Here is a 24,903-nt window from a genome sequence, read left to right on the forward strand (position 1 = left end):
ATCACTCTATCATTATCATCTTCTGCAAGACAACTTACTCACCTTCATGTCCCATATCTTGAAGTCCTCACCACTCCTACCTTCCAAATCACCATATCAGAATCTGAAGAAGAGAAAGAACTGGGGGAAAGAGATCAAAGAAATTATGGGTAGGAGGGTTGCCACTTTATACAACCCCAGGAGACCACCACGAACCTCACAGTCATGAGGAATGGTCCCCTCTGTCTTGAACAGTGTTAAACCTGCACATGAGGTCCTGGTGGTCCTGGTGAGACCTGATGCTGGCCAGATGAGGGTGTTTAATACTTGCTCAGAAGGGAGAAAGGAAAGATTGGTATCAAAATCCCAGGGAAACAACACCAATAACCACAACCAGTTACCTGGGAATGTATTCAAATTTAACATCAACCTATTTGCTGGACTGTCCTAGATTATATTGTACTATTCTGATTTGGGAGTTGACTCTACATGTAGATGACTAACTACATACCTATAACAAGTTTTTAATGAATAAATATGTAACTTGAGGTGCCTTAGTCTCCCAAATGCTAGCCACTCAGAGATCTGATGGCTACGTTTATTGTCCCCTGACCATGAGGAGGAGAGCAAGTGGAGTTAAGAGGGGAGTGGATAATAGGGAGTAGGTGGGAAATCAGAGGACAGAGGTGCTGACAGCTGAGAGGAGTTGGTGAGCATGCGTCAGGGGCCAGTGCAGCCCACTCACACCTGTCTATTTTTATAGGAACACTTAGCTGCCTGTGTCACTGAGCTTTAAGGGCATCGGTACCCAGCGTCCCAAAAGCCTATTTTAAGAGACTTCACTTCAGTGACTGATACCAACAACATGCAAATTCTGCCAAATGACTTCACGAAAAGAGGGTCTGCAGCAGCTTTCATAACTGGAAAGCAGAATATTGCCTCACTACAAGTGTGTAGACCTCAGGAGAACTAGTGAGAAAAACCATCGGAAAGAGGCCCCAGGGAGAAGGTTCACTATGTGTTGTGATATATTTTACACCCTCTACTCCTTCCCCAAAATGGCTTAACTATCTATGGTTTTCATTTTCCTGTTACCTCTTAAGCCCTTTTAAATAAGTGGTATGTCTCCCTTTGAGGCAAAGGTTTTGTATTTACCAGAAAAAATGAAGGTGAGAGAAAAACCCTCGCCCTCCCTCCTGACCTTCTCCCAGAAGGATGACGGGGTGATGGTTCTGAAGGGTCGGGGGGCTTGGAGGGGGTGTAGTCAGCATAAGGAAGAGGACACTGGATTCTCTTCCTGGAATAGGCCACACGCCAAAATGTTCCTCTTATCCACTAATAGTTTCTCACGTCCACTCACAAAACCGAGTTTGCCAGGTTCACTTCAGACTTGGAAACAGGGCACACTTCTTATCAAAGCACAAACGAAGCACAGGGGTGTCATCTCCCTCTCCTGTTGCAGGGGCTGACTTTGGAGTGTTCTGTCCACGCAAGGTCTCTCCAGTAACAATGATGTCTCATGCACAGTAAACCCTGAAGGTTCGGGGAGGCATTCTGTGGCCACACTGGAAAGAACCATGGGAGTGTTTGCACTGAGTGACCCGACAGGAGATGGAAGAGTCTGGTTTTCCTCTCCATACTGCACCAGGCAGATCCTTGGGATGAGGTAAGGAGTAAGGTGGTTGGTGCTAGCAGGTGGTCTCGTAGGTGCAAAATGTCAAAGCAGTTGACTAACCTCTTCCCTCACTGGGTGGCCTCCAAGGAAAATGCTCCTGACCCTAAAAGGCCCTGCTGCCCTGCACCAAACCTAAGTGACTTAAATTGAATACTGAGAAAAAGAAGAGAAAAGTGAACAGGATTTAGATAACTGTGGTTAGAAAAATTGCTTCAGGATCATTGGGTCTGAGTATTTAGAAGACTCAGAGGACTCCGGAGCGGTGGACATGAACACGCATACCTCTACAACACCCAATCCCCAAGTTTTCATTTGTTTTCTGGGAACCAATAATGTTTGAAGAGAGGTCATCCTCTCTGAGGCTGGGGAGCACAAAAGTCTTGAGGGTCCCAGTTAGACAACACAAACAGGGAAATGAAAGAAGATCAAATAATCATTAGATGATCATTTCTAGCAAAGTGTAATTCTAAGACAACAAGAGGCAAGGCGATGAATACTTTACTGAAGGAGTCTTCACAGGGACCCCACTAGGTACCCCAGCCCCACAGTAGCATATATATATATGCTGGCAAGGGCCTGCCCTGGCTTAAGGAGCAGCCCTCTTCAGCTCCAACAACTGCAGGAATGCTTCAAGCAAGTCCATGGTGCCAGAGCTCCTGTTGTTTCCAGAGCCACTCAATCTATAACTTTATGTAAAATCTCATATTGCAAAACACTTTTAAAATACTATTATTGAGACTAAAAACACGTCTACTTGCTGGACTCTGTCCACAGACCTCTGTTTTACAATTTCTGACCTATAAAAATAATCTACAGAAAAAGAAGAACAAAACTAGAGGCACCACACTGATTTCAAACTGTATTACAGAGCTGTAGCAATCAAAACAGTGTGGTATCAGCATACAAAGAGATGCATAGATCCATGCAACAAAATAGAAAACCCAGAAACAAACCCATTCATATATTATCAATTAATTTGCAGCAAAGCAGGCAAGAATATACAATGGGGAAAAGACATTTTCTTCAATAAATGGTGTTGGAAAAACTGCAAATCCGCATACAAGAGAATGAAACTGGACCACTATCTATGCTATGCACAAAAATTAACTCCAAGTGGACTAAAGACCTGAATCCAAGACCTGGAACCACACAACTAGAAGAAAACATAAGTAGCAAACTCCTTGACATCAGTCTAGGTGATAAGTTTTTTTATTCTGACACTAAAAGCAAAGGCAACAAAAGCAAAAATAAACAGACGGGACTACATCAAACTGAAAAGCTTCTGCACAGTAAAGGAAACCATCAACAAAATGGAAAGGCAACCTATGGAATGGGAGGAAATATTTTGCAAAGCATATATCTGATAAGGAATTAATATCTAAAATACATAAAGAACTCGTACAAGTCAATAATGGAAAACAATCCAATTAAAAAATGAGACCTAAATAGATATTTTTCCAAAGGAAACATATAAATGGGGACACGTGGGTGGCTCAGTGGTTGGGCAGCTGCCTCGGCTCAGGTTGTGATCCCGGGATCCAGGATCAAGTCCCACATCGGGCTCCTGTGAAGAGCCTGCTTCTCCCTCTGCCTATGTCTCTGCCTCTCTCTCTCTGTCTCTCATGAATAAATAATCTTAAAAAAAAAAAAAAAGGAAACATAAATGGCCAACAGGTACATTAAAAAAATGCTCAACATCACTTATCATCAGGGAAATGCAAATCAAAACCACAAGGAGATGTCACTTCACACCTATTCAAATGCCTGTTATCAAAAAGACAAGAAATAAGCATTGGCCAGCATGGAGAGAAAGGAGAACCCTCGTGCCCATTGGTGGGAATGCAAACTGGTGCAACCACTCTGGAAAATAGTATAGAAGTTCCTCAAAAAGCTAAAAATACAACTACCCTATGATCCTGCAGTTCCACTTCTGAGGATATAACAAAGGAAATGAAAACATTCACTCAAAAACACATATGAATCAGTATGTTCACTGCAGCATTGTGTACAATAGCCAAGATACAGAAATAACCTAAGTGTCCATTAATAGATGAATAGATAAAGAAAATGTATGTGTATATATATATTTATATTATATTTATAATATAATCTATATTATATATTAATATGTAAACACATCTGCTGTATTTATTATATTATATAATTATATAATATATATGATCATGTTATGTATACATATATTTATTATATAAATTATAACATAATATGAGTTATATATTTATAAATTATACATAAATATAAATATATAAAATTACATATATGTTATATAAATTATAATATAATATATTCATGTATTTATTTTAAAATTATGTATAGATATATACATTATACATTTGTGTATATCTCATATTCTTTATCAAATCATATATTACATATAATAATGTAATGTATATTTATATATTTATATATGATAAAAGATTATTTTATGTATATTTATATATTTATATATAATAAAATATTATTACACCATTAAAAAGAATGAAATCTTGCCATTTGCAACAACATGGATGGAACTTGGGGTCACTACACTAAGTGAAATAAGTTAGCCAGAGAAAGGTAAATATCATATGATCTCACTTATACTTAAAATCTAAAAATAAGCAAAAGAAAAACCAACAGTAACCCAAACTCATAGATACAGAGAACAGATGGTGTCTGCCAGAGGCTGGGAGATGGTGGATGAAATGGATGAAAGGAGATAACAAGGTATAAAATACCTTTCAGTTGTAAAATAAATAAGCCATAGGGATGAAACACATATGTGAAAGTTATTAAGAGAGTAGATCTTAAAAGTTCTTTTTATAAGAAAAAAAAATTCTGTAAGCATGGTGACGGATGTTAACTGGACACATTGTGGTGATCATTTTGCAAGACACAAATATCAAATTACTATGCTGTACGTCTGACACTAGTGTAATGTTGGATGTCAATTATACCTCAATTTAAAAAAAAGCTATAACTTTATAAGACAACATATACATCCAAGAAATGACACTCAAATGATTCGATTATAGCCTTTTTGGAAATGGAAAATCACTTAGAGATCAAATCAATCCAATTTTTGGATGAGAAACACAGACCCTAGGGAATGGAGAGAGCACCATTCTAGTTCTAGCAAGAACTAGAGACTCCGTCTTCTGTCCAGTGTTCCTTCCTCCTCAGAAACTACCCAGCCAGGCACCTCCACCCAAGACCTGAGAGCCTTTCCTCTTCTCTTCTCAAAGCCAGCTGGTGGCTAAGTCCTTCATTCTATCCCTCATACTCTTTATTATATCTTCATTATGAAGGCAAGGAGGGATTGCACTGACTGATGAGAGAATAAGGAAGTTGGCCAGGGAGGATGTGGACACCACTTCTGGCCTGTGGGACCAGCTCTTGGGCCACATGATGCCCTTTCTGGTAATGCTGTTAGACTGTGTGTTTGATCCCTGCCCGTACACTCCAATTGGGCTCCATTTCTCCTACAAAAGCCCTTGAACCACCTGGCTGAAAGTGATCTCCCCAACCTCTAAGCACTCCAGATGTTTTGCAAACCAGTCACTTGGCACTTTCTGCCCAACTCAGTCATTACCAGCTGGGGTTCAGTCTTGGAATCAGGCAGGAGCTCAGACACTCCCAATGCTTAGGCTTCACCCCCATCCCATTTACTCAGAATCTCCAGCACCCAGGTTGTTCTAATGTGCAGCCAAGTTTGAAAATCTCTGACCTTTCTTCTATTTAGAGCCTTGATTTTTTTTTTTTACATTTCTGTTTTTTAAATATATATAGATTCAATCCCAGGCATTTTGGGTTTATGTTTGATGTTTATTTCAAGCTTCTTCTTTTTTTTTTTTTAAAGATTCTATTTACTTATTTGAGAGAGAAATAGCAAGAGCAAGCATGAGCAAGGCAGAGAGGGAAAAGTAGACTCGCCACTGAGCAGGGAGTCTGATGTGGGGCTTGATCCCAGGACCCGAGCCAAAAGTAGACGCTTAGCCAGCTGATCCACCCAGGCACCCCTGTCCAAGCCTCTTGAGAGAAAGGGTTAGATTGTTCATTTTCAGTCTTCTTTCTAATACCTGCAGTTAAGGCTGTGTATTTTCATTGAAACACTGCTTTAGCTGAAACTTGTAGGTTTTGATATGTCGTATTTTCATTATGAGTCAGTTCAAAGTATCTCTAATTTCCTTTCTGGTCGTTTTTCAGCATATTTAGCGCCTTTAAAGTTGACATTTCCTAGGTTTTATTGTGCCCATAGGTTATTTAGAAACGTGTTTCCCAACTTACAAATATGTGTAGATCTTTCAGTTATCTTTCTTTTCTAATTTAATTCCACTGTGGTCAGAGAACATATTGTGTATGATTTCAGTCTTTTGAAATTCGTGGAGGATTCCTGCATGACTCATAGAATATGGTCTACATTGGTACATGTTCCTTGTGTCCATGAAGAAATATGTAGTCTGCTCAATCTTCTGTGCATTGCTATATATCAAGATCAAATAGATGAAGTCATTTTTTTCTATTGTTAGTCTTTTACATCCTTTACTGATTTCTTGTTTGCTTATAACAGTCCTTGAGAGATGTGTGTTAAAGTCTCCAACTATAATTACGTTTCTCTATTTCTCCTTTCAATTGTCACCTTTTCTTTATATATTTTCATTCTATATAGTTTTGTACTTAAAATGTGTCTTTTATCATCAACATATAATAATGCTTTTAATACAATCTGATATTTGTGTCTTTTAAGTATTAGTCCATTGATAGTGAATGAAATTACTGATATATTTAGTTTTAAATCTATCATCTTGTTAATTTTTTCTACTTGTTCCCTCTCTTCTTTACTTTTCCCTTATTGTTTTACTTATTAATCAAGCATTTTTATTATTCTACTTTAATCTATCAGCCTATTACTTATACATTCTTTTGTTATTATTTTAGTGATAATCCATTAGATTAAAAATACATCCTTGGGATCCCTGGGTGGCTCAGCAGTTGAGTTGTCTGCCTTTGGCTCAGGGCCTGATCCCAAAGTTCCAGGATCAAGTCCCACATCAGATCCCTGCAGGAGCCTGCTTCTCCCTCTGCTTATGTCTCTGCTGCCTTTCTCTCTGTGTCTCTCATGAACAATAATAATAAAAAAAATCCTTGACTTAGTGCAGCCTATCTTAATTTAGTACTTTTACCACTTTCTGAACGGTGCATGGAATTTTTTTTTTTTTTTTTTAGTGCATGGAACTTAAAACAGTTTAACTTCATTTACACTGCTCCTGTTTTGTTTTGTTTTGTTTTGTTTTAATTTGGTGCTACTGTTTTCATTCATACATACTAACTATATTTTATTTTATTTTTTAAAGATTTATTTCCTTCTTTTAGAGAGAGTGGAGGAAAGAGCAGAGGGAGAGAGAGAATCTTCAAGCAGACTCTCCAGAAAGCGAGTGCAGAGCACATTGGGGGCTCAATCCCAGGGCCCCGAGACCATGACCTGAACTGAAATCAAGAGTCTGACACTCAGCTGACTGAGCCACTCAGATGTCCCATTATATATGTTAACTATATTTTAAACCCCATAATCCATTATTAATTATTATCTACCTTCATATTTACCCTTTGGGGTGTTCTTCATTTCTTTCTATGTGTCTGTACTTCCATCTGAGATCATTTTCCTTCTTTTTGAACAGTTACTCTCTTTAGTACTTTTTAAATAAGAATTTCTGTTTGTCTGAAAGCATCCTGTAAGTTCTTTCAACACTATGCAGATGTCATTCCATTGTTCTCTGACTATTAGACAATCAGTCATCAGTCTTACTGTTGTTGCGTTGAAGACAATCCATCTTTTTATTCTGCTTGCTATTAAAATGTTCTCATCTGTCACTTTCAATTCTTTGGCTGTGATGTGACTCAGTATGGGTATCTTTAAATTTATCTGCTGACATTATCTAACACTTTGAACCTACGGTTTGATGTCTTTTATTAATTGTGTAGACCTTATTTTTAAAAACATTACTTTCAAAAATATTACTCCCACTCTTTTTCTCTTTCTCTGTCCTCTTTTCCCGGGAACCCAATTCATACATTAGACCTTTATAGTATGTGTTCTGCTTTTGTGTCCATTTTGTTACTTTCTACCTTTTTTTCCATTCTGTACTTTAATCTGGATATTTGTATTGTCCTTTCTTTAGTCTACCAATCCTTTCTTCTGCTAAGTCTAATCTTACACTAAAATCATTCATTTAACTATTAATTTACCTGGAGTATTTTTTCATATGAATTATCATTTTTTTATGAATAATCATTTGAGATCTATGGAAATGATATACACACAACACATTGGTAAAATTGTCTTTCCACTGTCTCCTTGAGGATGTCAATCATAGTTATATTTAAATCTCTGTCTGCTTACTAATATCTAAGTAACTCATGAGACTTTTCATTTTGATAATTTTTCTTAGTTTCAGTTACTTGATCTTAATTTTAATATGGCTTGTGGTTTATTTCAAGTTCTGGACATGGCCTATCAAAGACTGGAAGATGTTTTCCTGTAGGTTGCATTAATGTTCCATCTGGCAGGCAGGAGGCATGCCCACTGATCATCATGATCCTATCATGGGCTAACTTTATGCTATTAGGTCTGTTAGGTCTGTTTAAACTTCACTCTTTCTTCTGTGACATAGCCTTTATCCCTAAGACTGGGCCCTTCTGGGAGCTCAATCAATATTCTATACTATTGAGCAATGCCTCTCCTCTTTCATGGGTCTTAAACTCTGATCTCTCTCTCCCCCATACCTTATGGCTGCTGAAATCTCTGGTCGTCTCTTTATACACCAAGCTGCAACTTTCTGCTGGTTTCTTAGGTTAGCCTGATGCATGCTCACCTTAAGAGTGGGCAGATGTTTCCAGGGAAAATGTATGTAAAATTTTCAGTTCATTTCTCTACAGGTCCTTTCTTTATGCAATTTTGCCTCTCAAGCAGCCACTTCTGTAGACCTGAAATCCAGCTCTGTCTCCTCAACCCAGTGGGACACTCACTGAATGCTGTGACCCTCTGTGTCCATGCAGAGAGCTAGCAGATGCTGTCAGGACAGAGCTGGACAACTGCGGAACTCACCCCCATGTGCTCCATTCTCTCAGGGACTGCCCCACCTCTCTAGTCCTACCTGCACTGGTTGCATTCCAAAGCCTTCAAAGAGTTTCTATTTTTTCCAGCCTTTATTCTTTCAGCAAGAGACTTAGTCCAATATCAGCTATACTATTATGGCTGGAAGTGGTATTCTCTCTCTCATCCCAAACCTCCCTGACACTTCTATTTATATAGATATTTGTTATCGGTGATATTTGTTGCCTCCTTCTGCGGCACTTTAGCTGCGTATTCACAAAGAGAGAAAAGATGCGATCTCTTTTTTTTTTTTTTAGGTTATTTTTTAAGATTTTATTTCTTTATTCATGAGAGTACAGAAAGAGAGAGAGAGAGGCAGAGACACAGGCAGAGGGAGAAACAGGCTCCATGCAGGGAGCCCAACGTGGGACTTGATCCCAGGTCTCCAGGATCACACCCTGGGCTGAAGGTGGCACTAAACCGCTGAGCCACCTGGGCTGCCCAATGAGATCTCTTCTTATCAATGATCTCTGATGTTCTTAAATGGACAATTATTTAATTTAAGGAAATCCTCAACAACTGCATAGCCACAATTTGCATCCCAAGAATTACAAATATCTGTAATATAATATAATATATATGTATATAATATATAGAATATCTGTATCAGTGTGTAATGCTACGTTCACCAGCGATGGTAGACTAGGATGGTCCAGGACTACTTCTGATACAAAAAAGGCTGGAAAAAATATAGGAAAATGTATCCGGAGTCAGTAGAGAGCTGCCCAGACAGTGAGGGCTTAAAACAACAAAACTCAGGGGCTGCAGGTAGAGAGGAAGGAAGCCACAGGGCGAGCCTGATGTTCTGAGCCACTTTGCCCTTCAAGCACATGCTGATTCCAAAGTGAATGGACAGGACTCAGTAGCCAGTCTTTGTTGATCATCAGTGGAAAAAATCAACGAAACTTTAAGTACCAGACTCTGGGACCCAAACTCATGCCTCATGACTCATGTCATCAGAAATCCAGAGCCCAGAGAATTTATCCTCTAATTCACTAAAAAAATATCTGGGGTTAGAAGAGGCAGCCTGCCTGCTCCTCGCCTAGCAATCCCCAGTAAGGAGCAGCTCAGTCAGAGACAAATGAGCTGTCTATACCGCCAAGGGACTCTGAGGATGAGCTTTTTACTGGGACTAAGCATGGCATTGCAGCAGTTTGTTTTGTTTCTTAAATTCCACATGTGAGTGAAATTGTATGGTATTTGTCTTTCTCTGGCTGACTTATTTCACTCAGCATAATACTCTCTCTCTATCCACGTCCTTATATCTATATTTCAATTGTGCTATGGGCTGAATTGTTCCCCCCCACAACCCAGATTCATATGTTGAACTCCTGACTTTAGTCGCAGTACCCCAGAATATGATTGTATTTGTAGATAAGATCTTTCAAGAGGTCATTAAAGTTAAATGGGGTCATTAGGTGGGCCCATGATCCAATATGACTAGAATCTGTATAAAAAGAAGTTAGGTGTTATGGACTGAATGTTTTGGATGCCTGGATGGCTCAGTGGTTGATCACTGCTTTTGGTGTGATCCTGGAGTCCCAGGATTGAGTCTCACATCAGGCTCCCTGCATGGAGCCTGCTTCTCTCTCTGCCTATGTCTCTGCCTCTCTCTCGGTGTGTCTCTCATGAATAAATGAATAAAATCTTTAAAAACAAACAAAGAAACAATATGATATGTTTTTACTTGATTGAGCTTCTAGGCTTTGCTTATCTAGACTTAAGATGAAATGACACACCTGCACCTGTGTCAGGATAGGCAGGAAGGAAATGTGACTATGGAGAGTGGGGCCTCTGAGACTACTCAGGGTTTAAAACTAACCTTTAAATAATAGATCACCTGTTTTAGGTATAGTATGTGTTTTAAAAAGAAGGCCTGTTCCATTATCTCAGGAATTTTACAATAGCTGAAGCAGCTAAAAGTTAAATGGCTTAATTTAAACAATTTTAATTTTTAAATTTTTTGAAAGATTTTATTTATTTATTTATTCATGAGAAACACACAGAGAGAGGCAGAGACATAGGCAGAGGGAGAAGCAGACTCCTTGCAGGGAGCCTGATGTGGGACTCAATCCCGGGACTCTAGGATCGCATCCTGAGCAGAAGGCAGACGCCCAAACACTGAGCCACACAGGTATCCCTAATTTAAACTATTTTAAAACCTAATTAATGGTAACAAAGTAAGTGTGGATTTGATGCAGAAAGAACTGGCTCGGGCAGCCCTGGTGGCTCAGCAGTTTGGCGCCTGCCTTGGGCCCAGGGTGTGATTGTGGAGACCCTAGATCAAGTCTGGCATGGGGCTCCCTACGTGGAGCCTGCTTCTCCCTCCGCCTGTGTCTCTGCCTCTCTGTGTGTCTCTCATGAATAAACAAATAAAATTTTAAAAGAACTGGCTCTGTAGACCAATTTGACGTAAATGACCAGTGCCAATTCTTTAAGCCCCATTGGCATCACATTCAGTATTCTTAGATACAGTCACATAAATTTCTTGAGACAAATGTCTGTGTTGTCTTCTGACTCGGAGCTACTACACTCAAGTTCAGAGGCAAAACTGGAGCACGAACCTTAGAGATCTAGGGTAGGGCAGGAGTTTGTTTGGTTCCCAAGATGAACATTGTACCCTTTCAGCTTCACTCATCACTCAAGGCAAACCAGCAGAACAAAACTCAGCTCCATTGTGCTGTCTGGGTCACCTCCTGGGTTACTTTACCTCTTTGAGCCCCACTTCCCACAGTGACAGTGCCGGGGATATGATAGAGAGCACTCACTATTGGTTAACACTCTGTTTTAGGAAGCTGGGAGGAACAAGAGGTAGACAGGAAGGTGTTGGCTCCTGTAAGTACACATGTCCTGTAAATGCCTTCCCTTCTGTGTGTGCCCTGCAATTCCTCACAGTATAGCTAAGGAGTAGCTTCCCCTCAATTAGGCATTCTGGATGCAGTGCTATTAACGATCCTCCCTGGAGGTGTGCCTTGAACAAGAGAGGGAGAGGATTTCATCTCCAAGCCACTGCTGAGAGAGGGCACCCACTCAATCTTGGGAAGTGACAACTGATAATTCAAAATCCATCAAAATTCATCAAAATCTTCCTGGTGTTGGGGTTACTGTGAAGTTTCTCCGAAGCCACCTCTGATCCAGGTGTGTGAATCACTAGATAAGCCACCATTGTGTCTTTTTTTTTTTTTAATTTCGTCTTCCTAATTGTTTTTATTTCTTCATTCTATTTTCATCTATCATTTAAGTTTTGTTTCCAGTTTTGTTATTTATAAAACACGTTCCTAAGGTTCAGTGACTTGAACTAGAAAAGTCCTTCAAAATCCAGATAAAATGATCACCTCATTTTTAAGCACATCCTAACTTGTGCCTCTGTTAAAAGACAAAAGTGGGGAGTAACTGCAGCCCTGTGTGTTGCTGAGGTGAGTGTAAAATGGTCAGCCTCAATGGAAAACAATATGGTGGGTCCTCAAAACAAGTTAAACATAAAATTACCACATTATTCAGCAATTCCACTTTAGGTATATGCCCCCAAAGAATCAAAAGCAGAGATTCAAATAGATATGTGTACACCCATGTTGATAGCAGCATTATTCGCAACAGCCAAAGATGGAAGCAATGCAAATCTCCATCTGCAGATGCATGGAGCAACATAATGGCCTATAATTATTCAGTCCTAAAAAGAAAGGATATTTTTACACAAGTTGCAGCATGGATGAACTTTGAAGACATCACGCTTGGTGAATAAGCCAGTCATAAAAGCACAAACTTTTTTAAAAGATTTTATTTATTTATTCATGAGAGACACACAGAGAGAGGCAGAGACATAGGCAGAGGGAGAAGCAGGCTCCCCGCGGGAAACCCGATGTGGAACTCGATCCCAGGACCCTGGGATCACGACCTGAGCCAAAGGCTGACAGACGCTCAACCACTGAGCCACCCAGGTGTCCCTAAAGGACAAATATTTGATATGATTCCACTTATATGAGGCACCTAAAGTTGTCAAGTTTGTAAAAGCAGAAGGTAGAATGGGGGTTGCTGGGGCTGAGGGGAGAAGAGGAATGGAGAGTTGTTGTTTAAAGGGTACAGACTTTCAGTTTTGTAAGATGAACAAGTTCTGGAGAAGGATGGTGGTGATGGCTGCATGACACCACGAGTATACTTACTACACTGATTGTACGCTTGGAAAGGTAAGTTTTATGTTATGTATATTTTACCATAATTTGGAAAAGGCACAAATTGGAAGCAGATTGGGGGGGGGTGTTTAATTGATGAGATGCTGATTCAGTTGGTACCCAGATGTTGTGTGGCCCTCATAGATGAGGGCAGGTACCATGGATGGATCTACTGGGAAGTCCATATTCTTCTGAATGCTCTTCACATCAAGCAAGCAAAGCAAAAAAGGCAATAGATTTTTTTCTTGCAGTATCTTAAAAATAGAGAAGAGAATCTAGGTCGATGTTCTTGATAGCTCTATTTATTTTCCATCTCAAAGAATTCCTTCCTGTTCTGGGAAAAACTAATGAATGTTTTGCACACGTTTCCATGTTTTCTGAGCGGGAGGAATGTGATTGATGATGGCCAGAATGGAAACTGCCAAGTTCTTAGAAAAGGTATGTCTTTAAACTAAACCTCCCTCCACCCCACCCAAAGTCCTTTTCCAAAGATGTAACTAAATTTAACCATCCAGAAATCATCAAGAGCATCATATTTGTAGCTTGGCAGTTCTTTCACACCCTGCCCCATGTCATGATTTCTGTGTTCACACCCCTCAGTGACAGAAAACATTGACTATGACTCAACTTCATCATGTTCTTTTCATAAAAATTAAAATCTCCGGACCACTTCAATGAACTTGGAAGTAAGAGTTTCCATGCCAGGACTTCGGAAAAAAGTATTTGGTGACCAAATATTTTTGTGCGGTTTTGTGGTTCGAATTTTACTCACAAGCCCTAAGAGCTATTTTCATCTCATTTTATTGATGCAAGTGTGAATACTGGATGGTGGAACAGACACTGAGTACAAGCTGCTTCTGAACCATGGAAATGCCCTCGAGCTGCTTGGCCAAAACGCAAAGTGAACAAGATTTGGGAATCATCTCCTTTCTGTTGAGTTTGGAAGTTGAGATGTCAAAGGAGCTTCTAATGTGAGGTAAAGCAGAGAGTCAGCGTGGAGAATGGCCAGTTCCAGTCTGGGAAGAGCTCAGGCAGGGACCTTGAGAAGATATTAATGGGCCCTCTGGTTTCATGCTGGTTGCACTGCCCATGAGACTGGGCAAGGTCAAGTGGGAGGAAGGGAGGCAGCCTACACAGACAAGAATGTTGGACAAGAGCTGTTATTCCCCTCGCCAGTATAGACACTTGTGAACTCAGATTCTTTTGCTTTCATTAATGTGGCCTGTTAAAGCACCCCACATGACAGATTAGTTCACTGAAATGACCACCTTTAATACTGGGGCCTGGGGACAGTCACCAAAGGGAAAGGGCAGAAAGGCAGAAGAAACATTAAGAAACTGGGTTGCAGTCTCTTGCTATTTATGACTGTGGGACTATTAGCAAGTTGCCGGACTTTGCCAAAGCCAAGTTTCTTGATCCATAAAATGGGGGCTGCCTAACTCAAGAGCTCTTTATAGGAGGGACTGGAATAAGGTAGGTACGCACAGTAGAGCAGCTGGTGTGTGGCAAGGTGTGTGCTCCTTATTATGTCCAGGCATTCTTTCTGTTGCCGGGGCCGTGGGCAAACCATCTGTTAGTCAGTGAGCTGGCATTCACGGAGCACCTGTTGTGCACTGAGCACCCTGGGAGGTGCTGAGAGGTCTATCCCTGCAAGGCAAGTGGTCTTGGACTCTACAGGCCAAAGAAAGAAGACATATTTCAAAAGTGTGCCATGATGAGTTACATCAGCATTCAGAGAGGACTTTGGGCTACATCTTGAAGCACAGCTGGATTTTGGGGGGAGCTTCTGAGCAGGTGCATAAGTCCCCCCAGTCCACCAAACCTGCTCCTTCCTGGCCTCATGCCTACATTCCACCTCCAGATATGTCAGAGCAGCTTTGACATCAGGACAAATAGGGTCATCTTTAGGGTGAAGATCTGTGATTAGGAGGTGAGGACAGTGAGGCCAGAGAACAATTGCTTCTTGGCTTGATATTGGGCTGCTCCCAGGATATAACCATGGTAGCAAACTTAGTCCAGCGGTTAATTTGTTGCCAAAGGAATGATACTCAAAAAATGTGATCTTGTTCCTTTCATTCCTTAAGTTTTGCTTGCTCTGTATGTCTATGAATTCAAGTTAAGTAAAAACTTGTACCCAAATAGGTGGCTTACTTTCTTCTTATGCCTAGCTTCCGATGCGGTACATGTCCTGGAGTGTCCAGTTTTACATTTGGTGGAACTCCTGCCCCAAAGCAAAGCATGTGTGTTGATGGACCTGGTCCAGACTCCAGAGGAGCACAGATAGGAAGACTAGGGGCTGGGCACTCGATGGACTGAGCCAGTCAGGGGCCAGGCAGGAAGAAGACAGCACCCCAAAGGAGAGTAATGTGTAGTGAATTTAATAAAGGGACCACTTTTAGAAGGATGTCCGAAAGAGACAGTGAGGGTCCTCAGGGTCAGCAACAAGGGAAAGCGCTGACCACCCCAGGACTTGAGGGCACGAGGGAAGAAGTGATCGCCAGATTCCAGAGAGAGCCGAGAGTGGCAGAGGCAGCCACCTGGCAGGAGCTGTAGCTTTCCATAAAGAAATACAGAATGAACAACAGCAACCTGGCAAGGGGAGGGAAATAAACACCACAATTTCACTCTCTCTGATGTCCTGCCAGGGTTCCCCATTGGCCAAACCCAACTGGCAGCCAGGTTTGTGGAGTCCATTGATTCAGTCCACGATGGTCAGCCTCCTGGATACAGACCAGGCCGGGGACCAGGGGTGGCAGGGGTCTGGAGGGGGAAAGGGAAAACATTCAGCACAGTAAGCTTCTATACATTCTTTGTTGCAGGAACATGATGCAACTCCTATTAAAAACTTACCTCAAGTAATATTTATTATGGAATAGAATTCAGTATATAAATGGGCCCATCTTTACTTCCAGTAAAGAACAAATAATGAGATGTTCTTGAAATTCTTTCATTATTCCTGTTGACATCCATGAAAATGTATATAATGATAATGCATACCTATTCTTTAAGTTTTTTATCATATAAATAGCAAATATTCTGAAGGAAATAAAAAAATTATGACAAAAATTAAATTACCTGCAACCGTACCATCCAAGGATGACATTTTAAAGATCCTCCTGCAAATCCATTCAGTCTCTTTTCTGAGCACACGTACAAGGGTTTTCATACAACAACTATCAGATTGTGTTCTGTGTCCATTTTTATCTCCAGCTTTTTCAGCTTAATGTAACCGACGAACATATTCGCGTGTGGCTGGCCACATGGCTCCTATCTTCAGGGTATATCATAATTTACTTAGACATTTAATTTACTTAGACATTTTCTATTATTGGATATTATTAAATGTTCAATTTAAGCTCTTTCCCATTTTTTTGCTGTTGTAGTTACACCACAAAGATAGTACATGCCACTTTGAAAAAGATGACTCTGGCTTCTTGTGCTTGCTACCCACACCTTCCCAAGTAGACAAAGGCACAGGTTTTAAACCCATCTTCAAAGTACACAAAGCAAACCGGCATTTGCCCTCCTTCATGGATGGCGGCTACGTTATTCTCGCATATAGATTAAAGCAGGTGTCCTACCGAGCTCTCCTAGAACCTCTGTGTTCAGAGGTCTCTGGACACACAGCAGGAGAGGTGACACTGAAGGCCCGCATCCCCCTGGAGGCTCTGAGGGGCAGCAGGGAGTGTCACGGGCTCCCCATCACCCAGCAGGACAAATAAGCAGATGGGGACGCTCTGCAGAGCAGCAGATGAGCAGGTCATCGACCTGGAAGATCAAGCTCTGCCTTTCTACTCACCGCTGTGCTTGACCTTCACTGTCTCTCTTAAAGCAGCGCTGCTGAGACAGGGCCGATTCTTTCTTTCTTTTTCTTTCTTTCTTCCTTCCTTTCTTCCTTTATTCTTTCTTTCTTTCTTTTTAAATATTTTGTTTATTTATTTATTCATGAGAGACACAGAGAGAGAGAGGCAGAGACACAGGCAGAGGGAGAAGCAGGCTCCCTGCAGGGAACCTGATGCGGGACTTGATCCCAGGACCCCGGGAGCACGACCTGAGCCAAAGGCAGATGCTCAACTGCTGAGCCACTCAGGTGCCACCAATTTTTGCCCACAATTACCAATGACCATGGGCACCCCCCCAAACCCGACGTGTAGGGCACCTTTGGAATGATCCCGCAGATGACCCCTCCAGCCACTGCTCATCAGTCTCCCTGCTTCTGTTGATGGAGATTGTTCTCTTGGCAAAGTTTTAGAAACAATTTATGTTTGCTGGGGGGAGAGGAAGAGAACCAGAACCAAAATAGAACCATTAGCACAAAAATTTTTTCCTACCGTGTGTTGTCTGACTTCGGGTTATCTGGAATCCATCTGCTCCCAAAAGAATTGTAAAAATGTTAGGAGGGCAGGGGGGTGGGAGTTCAGTTGGAGAAGTTTTGCAAGTCTGATCTGAGGTGAGAGAACCTGCCCGGCTGCCGTATGACAGAGGGCAGAAAACAGCAAAGGGACACTTTAATGCTCAGTCCTGTGGGGAGTTCAGAAAGCACGTCCCAGGTGAGCTCCGGGGGTCACATGAAATCCTCCACCCAACATCATGTGGCCCCTTGGGCGAGTCTCAGGGATTCACAATCAGATAAGCCTGGGCCCGGCATTCTGGGCCTGAGGGTCTGGTTGGCCTATAGTCTCCACCACTCCGTAAACGAAGACATGCTACTCCATGTCAGAGATGCCACAGAAAGTTATGTCCAGTGTTCAAAAGGGGCCCAAAGGAGGGGGCAAGAGGTCATGTCCACCAGGAGATGGGCTAAGCCCTCCCCTGCAGATGAGTCACCATCCCAAGCTTGGAAGGATAGTGAGAAGGGTGATGACTGTTAAAAGTGTTTGCTGGGCACTTCCAGGTGCCGTCACTGTGCTCACCGCAGCCAGGGTCCAGTTAGGAGGCCAGCTAGGGGTGTGGGGGCACAGGCTGAAGGACGCAGTCCTCCTGAGCTCACACCAGGGTAAGGTTGGCACCTGAGGGGGAGCACCCCCTTTCACTGCCGTTCAGCGTGGCCCCCCTGGTCCTCCCAACACTGCATTCAGACCTCACTGATCACCTCCCAGCTAGCTTAGAAAGCAGCTCTGTGGGCACCCGGGTGGCTCAGTGGTTGAGTGTCTGCCTTTGGCTCAGGTCATGATCCCGGGGTCCTGGAGTAGAGTCCCTCGGCCTATGTCTCTGCCTCTCTCTCTGTGTGTCTCTCATGAATAAATGTTTAAAAATCTTTTAAAAAGAGAGAAAGAAAAAAAAGGAAAGCAGATCCTCCATTCCCACTTGTCTATGAGAGAAATCTGTAAGGGTGGGTTAGTGCTCACAGCAAGCAGAGCTGGTACCGGCACCTGAGTCCTCTCCCTGCAGAACTGGGCTGCTGACAACACCTTCACCAGACAGTCGTGGGGTATTGGGGTGTCTTCCGGGCATGAAGAGAACATTCAAGGCCTGATGGGGAGACAGCAGCTCCCACCCAGAGGCAGTAAACCTTTGGCTCAGAGCTTAAATCCAGCCTGCAGATGGCTTTGCTTTTGCTTATGGAGCATTTTTGCAAAATTTGGGCCACTGTTTAAAAATGAGTGACTTCCACAACACTCTGGAAGTCGAGATTCCCTCGACCTGTGAGAAGAGCTAGCAGCACTGGGCCCGTGTATCTGCAAGGAGGAGCCAGAAGGGAGGAGAGGCTGCCGGGCCTGCTGCCCTGCACCTCCAGCACCCCTTGCCCAGGTCTGTGCCTTCCTTGAGGCAGTGACAGAGTTGTCCTGGGTACTGCATCTAAACGGTGTGGGTGCACTTCTGACCGGGTAGAGGATACAGGCCTGAGGTCGAGGGCCAGAGGTTTTTGAAAGTGTCTTCCTTCTACAGTTTCCTGCTCGGCAACATGAGAGGACATGGGACAGTCTGCACACTGCGCGCTGGTCACAGAGAGCATCTAACCCAAACCCGGGAACCTAGAACCATCTGTGGAGGCAACCAAGAACCATCTGAAGATTTTTTGTAAAATATTTTATTTTTATTTATTTGAGAGAGAGAGAGAGAACAAGCAGGAGGGCCAGACACAGACGGAGAGAATCTCAAGCAGACTCCCCACTGAGTGCAGAGCTCCATGTGGGGCTCGATCTCAAGATCCTGAAATCATGACCTGAGTTGAAACTCAAAAGTTGGACGCCCAACCAACCCAACCACCAGGCGCCACTTTCTGAGAGTTTTAAACAAAGGAATGACAGACTCTGAAGGAAGCCCTATAGGATGCATAGGGTTCCTGGACCACCTTTCCGTCGTTCAGCATCTGTCTCTCTTCCACTGTGTTCCACGCTGCACCTCTGGAGTCCTGCAGAGTGCCCCAGCACAGTGGGGCGGCAGTGAGATGCCTCCTCTCCTTGTTCTCCAGTTTCCCTCTCCTTGTCCTCAGCTGATCACCCTACCCTGACTCTCATTTCAGTGAGAAAGAGAAGCCATTGAGAGGGAGCCACCACACCTTCCCACCACTGGCCTCTTGAGCCTCGCTGCTAGAAAGCAGCCCTGCTCTAATGCTAGCCAGCCCCTGGGGTGGTGGCCTCAGCCCCTCTGCTCTGCTCCAGGACTTCACCCTGCTTTCTCCTCCTCCTCCCTGGAATCATCCTGTCTTTCCTCTCCACTGGCTCTGCTCACCAGCATGCTTAAATATAAAAATAAGTAAACTAATCAAAAAGTCCCCTTTTCCATTTTTTTGCTCCCCTTGATGGTAGAACTCCTCAGGGGGCTTGACTCTACCCATTTTGTCACTTCCTTACCTGCAAGTTTGACTAGACCGTCATCAGTACATTTCTACTGGGCTTTGTCAAGGTCACAATGCCTTCAATTTTGCTATATTACACGTCTTGTCTTCTCTCCCCTCTCTGTAGCATTGGACACCTGATCCATCCCTCCCCTGGAAATTCTTCCTTTGCTAGGCTTTAAGGGCACCATGCTTTCCTGGGGGGTTTGGTCTCTCCAATTAAGCTTTGAGGTCCATGGAGATGGAGAGTGATCTGGGCCATTTCCTCCTTTCTCCTGAGCATTCATATGTGTGCCTGGCACTCAAGAAAGGTTTACTGAAAGATGGAATGAGTAAATGGGTCATCCTTCCTGCAGTGCCCCACAGAGCACAGAAGCCATGCAGGTGAACACTTAATGAGGGCAATCATTTCCTAAGGCGGCTGTAATAAATATCCATACATTTACTTAAAAGGACAGAAGAGAATTCTCTCCAATTTTTGAAATCAGTCCAACATCAAGATGCCAGCAGATCCACACTTCCTTCCAAGGCTCTCAGGGAGAACCTTACCTTGGCTTCTTCTAGCATTTGGTGGCTCCTGGCCATCCTTGGCTTGGGAATGCACAAGTCCAATCTTTGCCTCCACTGCCCTTTCCCATGGGTCCTTCTGTGTCTCTCCTTCCTCTTATTAAGATACCATTGGATTTGGAGTTGTCCCTAAATCCAGGATCTCAGAATCCTTAGCTAATTACACGTGTGAAGACCTTGTTTCCAAACAAAGCTGCATTCTGAGGTTCCTGGTAGACATGAATGAGGAGCTGGGGTAGACACTATTCAATAACTGTACATCTCCCTTGAAATTTAAATTGTTTGAGTACCCACAACAGCTAAGAGATTCATCTACTGGGGCCCATAGAGTTTGTAGTCCTTCAGGTGTCTCTTAGAAAGATAATGTTCCTAAAGTGGTGGAACTGACAGCCGAATGCTATTTTTTCTTTTCTTTTCTTTTCTTTTCTTTTCTTTTCTTTTCTTTTCTTTTCTTTTCTTTTCTTTCTTTTCTTTTTTTAAAAGATTTTATTTATTTATTCTTGAAAGAAGAGAGAGAGAGAGATAGAGAGAGGCAGGACACAGGTGAGGGAGAAGCAGGCTCCCTGTGGGGAGACCGATGTGGGATTCCATCCCAGGACCCTGGGATCATGACCTGAGGCAAAGGCAAACGCAACCACTGAGCCACCCATGTGCCCCAGAATGCTATTTTTAATCTTTAAACACAAACATGTGAAAATGTATCCTCCTTTATTTTCTTATATGTGATTTTAAATTTTGACCTTGAGTTCCCCTTCTACCCAATGGAGAAAATGTAGGAAATCATGTCCAGGTAAATTCAGGTCTTTTCCTCAGTACTTCAGGTTGGAATACTCTGGGTTAGAACTCCCAAGTGCAGCACCATCCTTCCCACGTCTACTCTCCTCCAGAGTCCTAGTGGGCTCTGCCAAATGGTCTCTGGGGTCTTGTCTTCACTCCTGAGATATCCCTCAGGACTCAGTGCGAAGGGCCCCTGAGCACAGATCTGCTGATCTATTGTCACTCTGCCCCATGTGGTGACTTACCAAGGACTCCGCACCAGCATCTAACTTCCTTGTCTACTCTCCTCTCTGGTCCTTCCTTCACTTCCCTTAGATCTGGGGAATGGAGGGCCCTGTGTGGATAGGAGACAGGCTAGTTTTGCCTGACTGCTCTGTGCACAGATTTTCCTTTCTCAAACATGGATGGAAATAATTTTGGATTGGTTTAGTTTGGTTTGGTTATCATTTTTTAACTGAAAATCAAGAATTGTCTTTCTTTGATTTAGGCTTCCAGCACGCCTGCTTTTCTGAGATGGTGACTCATGTTTGGCAATCTGTTTATGTGAGGCAAAGGCCCTGGGGCACAAGTGAGGAAGTTCACTAAAGCAAAGGTGAGGACCTGTCTTAGGGCCAGGACATCCCCTTACATTATGCCATCCATACATGAAGAGATGATTGCCTATGAGACTACACCCAAATATTCTCCATTCATAGCACCTTCAGAGTCCCAGAAATCATTCCATGGTGGCTCTAGACCAAAGAAATACCAAAGAAATACAAAAATTTCTTAAATAATTAGGTTAAAAAACTTGATAAGTATTCATGCCCTAACAACATAGTAGGCAGTTGCAAAAAAAAAAAAAATGGAACACAAAAAACAAAAACAAATAAAACCAACCTACACTGAGCAACTTTTCAAACATTGGAATCAGATTGGACACCATCTGTTATGCACTGGGTCCCCAAAATACATGTATTAAAACCTTACCCGTCCTCCCCCCTCCCCCCACCCCATCCCGGGCACCGGGGTGGCTCAGTCAGGTAAATATCTGCCCTTGGCTCAGGTCATGATCTCAGAGTCCTGGGGTCAAGCCCCTCATCTGGTTCCCTGCTCAGTAGGGAGTCTGCTTCTCCTTCTCCTCCCCCTGCTCATGCTTGTTTTCTCTCTCTCTCTCTGTCTCACACACACACACACACACACACACACACACACCAAAAAAAAGCAAACCAAAAAACCTACCCCCCAATTCGTCTATATTTGGAGGCAGGACATTCAAAGAGGTAGAATCAAATGAGGTCATATGAGTAAGGTCCTAATTCACTAGGACTGGGGTCCTTATAATAACAAGAAAAGACACCAGGGATGTGTATACACAGAATAAAGGTCATGGGAGGACATAGAGAGGAGACAGTGTCAGAGAAGAAAAACCTTTCCTCTACCCTGTTTTGTTGAGTGATTGAGGCCTGCAAATTAAATGAGCAAAAAACAGATTAACAGGGGAAAAAGCTATGCAGTTTTTATCATAATTTACATTCAGAGAAAGGTTTATAGAAAAGAAATAAAACTCAAAAAAGTAGTTTGGAGCTTATATGCCGTCTTAATAAAGGAAGGGGCATTTTGGCTTTAAGGGTGATAAATAGTGGGGCAGTAACTAGGAAATATATGAAGGAGCTAATGGGTTATGGTAACAAGATCTGTTTATGGAGACTCATGTTGACTCCCTATCTGTGGTGTCAAGAGGGCCCTTCCCTCCTAGTGGGCACGGGGTGCCCTTTCACAGAGAGACATGTAGGCCCTGCTTTGGGGAATAAAGGAGGGCAGACAGCTCTTCCTGCATCTGCTCCTTCTCAATTGCCCTCATCTTAAAATAGTCCATGAGCCGAAGTGGCGTATTTATTTATTTTTTTTATGATAGTCACACAGAGAGAGAGAGAGAGAGGCAGAGACATAGGCAGAGGGAGAAGCAGGCTCCATGCACCGGGAGCCCGACGTGGGATTTGATCCCGGGTCTCCAGGATCGCGCCCTGGGCCAAAGGCAGGTGCCAAACGACTGCACCACCCAGGGATCCCCCGAAGTGGTGTATTTTGGGGTGACATATCCTGATCCCCTTCAACTGTCATCTGCAAGCCAAGGGGAGAGGCCTCCGGAGAAGTCAATTTTGCTGACCTCTTGATCTCAGACTTTCAGCTTCCAGAATGGTGAAAAGATAGACTTCTGCTGGTTAAACCACCCAGACTATGGTATCGTATTATAGTAGCCTTTGCAAACTAATACACCATCATTCACTTTCCTTTCTTTTAATTTTATTTTATTACAGACACTTTGACAAAGAACAGGACTCCATCTGGCACCAAGACTATACATGTCCTTGAGCTAACTGTCCGCATCGGCTGGGCCAGATGTCAAGCGTGCTTTCTTCCCCAGGAAAGGCTGAAAGAGCCCAAGGGCTCTGTGAGGCTGCTTTGGCACACATGGGCAAGTCATCCAGAGTTGGAGAACTATTACTTCAGATCAGAAAACGTCAGTCTTTCTCCTTCAAGAGGCACAAGTGTAGCGGCCTAGGTTGCCCACTCTGTTCTTTTGATTGACAATTTTTCATCTACATAGTATTATAAAACTTTAGAGGTTCAGTATTTTATAGCAACCTATAGGCCAAACACAGATGTACCAATTCGAAATAGTGAAAAGAGAATGTAAATGATCCCCCAAAGAGAAGTAAGACTTCTTACTTCGCTGAAAAGTTGAGCAGTGAAGGGCAGACCGAGGTGGAAGGTGGCATGTGGTATTTATTTTCCTCTGCTTACCTCATGGAAAACCAGGAGGAAATGAGGAAATGTAATGAAATAAGGACTTGAAGCTTAAGTACATTGCTGAAGTTATAAAAGTAGAATGGATACTTATTTAAAAATAACTATTTTTAAAATGGAGGAGGGCAGGAAACGTGGGGGAAATGTTACAGAGCTGGATTCCTTATCCACGCTCTGGAGAGTGAACAGATACAGGCTAAATCCAATAAATCACCAAACAGAGGAATAAACATGTGCTTTCTCATTGTTTTAGAAGAACAACAAACAGGTAAACGCGTCTCTCCCTGGGGAGGGCTGCTGTGTCTGTACCTGGGTTTCAAGTGAAAGCAAGATGCCTTATCTTTTTCTTTAATCAGCATTCTATTTTATCGGAGTTTTAAAAATGATTTGCCCTTATTGCTTTCATAATTAAAGTTTTGTTTTCTAAGAAGAAAATGTTCACCAAATGTCATGTGGAAAGAACAGTGTTTAAAACAATATAGTTGCCTTTGAACAGAATGGGTTTGAACTCACAGGCTCCACTTAAACACAGATTTTTTTTTTTCCAATAAATGTAGTACAGCACTGTAAATGCATTTTCTCTTCCTTATGATTTTCTTTAAAATTTTTCTTTCCTCTAGCCTACTTTATTGTAAGAATACAATGTGCAATACATATAACATCCAAAATATGTGCTAATTGACTATGTTATCAGTAAGGTTTCTGGTCACCAGTAGGCTGTTATTAGGTAAGTTTTAGGAGTCAAAGTTCTTTTTTTTTTATTTTAAAAGGTTTTATTTATTTATTTGACAGAGAAAGAGAGAGAGAGAGAGAACAAGCAGAAGGAGCAACAGAGGAGAAGCAGAATCCATGCTGTGCAGGGACCCCCGAAGGGGCTTGATCCCAGGACCCCAGGACCATGACCTGAGCCGAAGGCAAACAGTTAGCCAATAGAGCTACTCAGGCGCCCCTAGGAATCAAAAGTTATATATGAATTTCTTACTGCATTGGGGCATCTGCACCCCTAATGCCC

At 42.5% G+C, this 24,903-nt stretch overlaps 1 long non-coding RNA gene across 1 annotated transcript; it reads left to right on the top strand.

Annotated features, from left to right (window-relative positions):
- Positions 1 to 1,434: 1,434 nt before the first annotated feature.
- Positions 1,435 to 24,462, top strand: LOC140643035 (uncharacterized). Its single transcript, XR_012039419.1, has 3 exons — positions 1,435 to 1,645; positions 21,589 to 21,693; positions 23,402 to 24,462. It is a non-coding gene; the product is annotated as an uncharacterized lncRNA (long non-coding RNA).
- The last annotated feature ends 441 nt before the right edge of the window (positions 24,463 to 24,903 follow it).

Source organism: Canis lupus, chromosome 11 (assembly GCF_048164855.1).
Source record: "Canis lupus baileyi chromosome 11, mCanLup2.hap1, whole genome shotgun sequence".
In the NCBI taxonomy this organism is placed as follows: domain Eukaryota; kingdom Metazoa; phylum Chordata; class Mammalia; order Carnivora; family Canidae; genus Canis; species Canis lupus.